Below are 3119 nucleotides of genomic sequence, written 5' to 3'. Positions count from 1 at the left end.
CATGAATACGACGACGACGCTGTTTCTCCGTTCCGACCCAGCCATGTACACGAGCCCTGGCTGTACGTATGCGCGAGTAGGCGTTCGAGACCCTGCCCGTATGTACGTACGTGACCGTATTTTCTTTCTTACACACTGGGCGCTGTACGTATGTGTACATGCTACGTGTGCGCCACTACGACACGTGCGCGCCTCTACATCGACCAGTATGTACGTACACGTTCGCGACCAAAATGACAACGCTACGTACGCTTCGACCAGGTGGGTCCCGACTGTCAGGCACTTCCTTGCCTGCGAAGATGTAGCTGGTGGGTCCCAGCAGTTAGGGGGAAATGTTTTTTTCGCGAAATACGGTGGCCCGTCCAGTGGGTCCCCGCTGTCAGGTGGAGGAATAATTATTTTGCGCGTAATAAGGAGGCACTTCCTTGCTGCGGCCGTGGACCCAGCTGTCAGCCTCTCCACGTACAGTCCACGTCCGATGGAAGCCGTTCCTTGACCACGTTGACCACGCCACGCCGAGAGCACCAGGGCGGTGGACGACGGCGAGGCCTAGGAAGGGGACGACGCAGAGCCGGGGAAGACACGGCAGTGGATGCCCACGCGTAGAGGAGTACGAGGGTTCACTGGTTCGCTGCGGTGTGAGGCTGCCGTCGCCGCAGAATAACAGGGGGTGTGGGTGAGTAGAGGGATGGCCTTGCCAGCGGTGGGAATAGTAGGGGCGGTGAGGCCTCCGCGGCAGCACAGCCGGCCACGGGAGGTAGGAGCATGCGGCACGACCGGCGCTGCTTTGGGCGACTGGAGCAACAAGACTAGAGGTTGAAGAAGCACTACGGCCGTTGGATGGACATCGTACGGTCACTGGAGCTAGAATCGTTCATATTGACTAAGTTGACAAAGCACTCCGTCCCCGTCAACTTAGTAGGCCCACAAGTCAGCCACCCACCAAGGTGGGTCCCAACTAGCAGGGGGAGTATTCATTTTTTTGTGCGTAATAAGGAGGCACATCCGGTGGGTCCGAGCTGACAGCGGGGGGAACATTTTTTTTGCAAAATACGGTGACCCGTCCGGTGGGTCCCAACAGTCAGGGGAGAAATGTTTTTTCGCAAAATACGGTGGCCCGTTCGGTGGGTCCCTGCTGTTAGGTGGAGGAATCATTATTTTCCGCGTAATAAGGAGGCACTTCTTTGCTGCGGCTGTGGACCCAGCTGTCAGCCTCTCCACGTACAGTACACTTCCGATGGAAGTCGTTTCTTGACCACGTTGACCACGCCGCGTTCCGTTGCATGCATGCGTCCATGGGCGTGGTGCGTCCTCACTGTCAGCCTCTCACGTGCAGTCATGTTCCGATGACTCTCGGTTGTTGACCATGTTGACCATACCATGCTGAGCGCACCAAAGGCTGGTGGACGACGGAATTACCAGGAGATGGGGAAGACGGGGCAGTGGAGTCACATATGGAGAGGAGTGGGAAACTTGACTGGTTCGGGTGTGCGGCAGCACAGCCGCGGTGCCGCCCACGGGAGACAGGAGCAAGAACATAGGTTGAAGCAGGAGCACGGCTGTTGGATTAACATCCAACGGTCCAGCTGCTAGAATCATTTGTTGATTAAGTTAACAAAGCCCTGCGTACACGTCCGCTTAGTAGGCCCACAAGTCAGCCACCAAATCTGACGGGTCCCAGCTGTCAACGAGACGAATAAATTTTTTGCATAACAAGGATGCACTTCCTTCCGTGCGAAGATACAGCCGGTGGGTCCCAGCTGTCAGGTGGAGGAAACATTTTTTTTCAGCTTAATAACCAGGAACTTTCCTTGCATGCGACCATGGACCTCGTGGGTCCCAGCTGTCAGGCTCTCCATGCACAGTCCTCTTCCAATGACTCTCGTTTGTTGACCACGCCGCACCGAGCGCAGCGAGGCGGTGGACGACGGCGAGGCCCGGACGGGAACGACTCGGAGATGGGAAGACGCGGCAGTGGAGTCGCAGATTGAGTGGAGGAGAAGGGTTATAACTGGTTCTGGTGCGGCGTGGGGCTGCAGTCGGTGGAGAATAACAGGAGGTGTGGAGGGGTGGAGGGATAGCCTGGCCGGCGGTGGGGTAGCGCTTCGCAGCGATGCATGCTAAGCAGAGCCGCTAACCGTCGGAGGCCGGACCAGGCGGTCCCGGCGACGCTGGAGGAAGAAGACGAGAGATTGAAGGTGCATGCCGACCAAGTTGACAACGCCCTGCGTAGGCTTCGACCTATTGGCCCACATGTCAGCCTGCAAAAATGTGGCATATATTTAACCCATGTTTTCTAGAATGTACAGTCCATTTGCTGGGCTGGGTGAACAAATAATTTCGCGTCAATGCGGCCCATTTATATTATCTAAGAAATCCCAGCCCATTTGCACTTCCTTCAAATACACGAATTAGCTGGGCTCATTATATATATAATGTTATGTTAGAAGGAGCAATTAATATCAAAAATAAACCGGCGAGGCACATTTTTTATATACATAATTAACAAATTAGCGAGTTATTGCTCAAAATAAAAATGAGCGCATTATTATTACATTGGTCCTTAAAATCTTCGCAAGCTTTTGTACGCAATCACAAGGATTTTCCTTGCCTATGAGTCAAAAACAACCAGGGTTTTCCTTGCCAAGTTCTGTTAAACATTTACTTTTATAAGTTAATAACACGTGGGATGTTTTCATAATGTATATATAAGTCTCTATAAAATATACGATAATAGTAATAATATAAATATATATAATGTGGTTAAAAAAATACATTGGGCTGCCGATCTTTAAGAAAAAGCCCATAGGCCGGTATGGACCTCAAAAAATAAGTTGAAACCACTGTCACCCGTATGTCGTGGGCTACACATGTTAAAATACAAAACCTAGGCCTAGCTGATACTTGTTCGCCCTCTGGAAAAAAATGATACCAGATCCCCGAGCGAACTGGATTATAGAGGGGGCCGGCGGCACGACTATAGAAGCACATCAGGAGAGATTTTTTTCTTCAGTGGATGGCTCTCGATGGTGTTTTTTTACTTGCCTCTGCACCATACAACTTGTATTTTTAGCCTCCCAGTCCGTGGTGGACCTGCAGCCCATTTGTTGGGCGGGCCA

Source organism: Aegilops tauschii, chromosome 7, assembly GCF_002575655.3.
Source record: "Aegilops tauschii subsp. strangulata cultivar AL8/78 chromosome 7, Aet v6.0, whole genome shotgun sequence".
In the NCBI taxonomy this organism is placed as follows: domain Eukaryota; kingdom Viridiplantae; phylum Streptophyta; class Magnoliopsida; order Poales; family Poaceae; genus Aegilops; species Aegilops tauschii.
Note: the sequence above shows the minus strand (reverse complement) of the source record.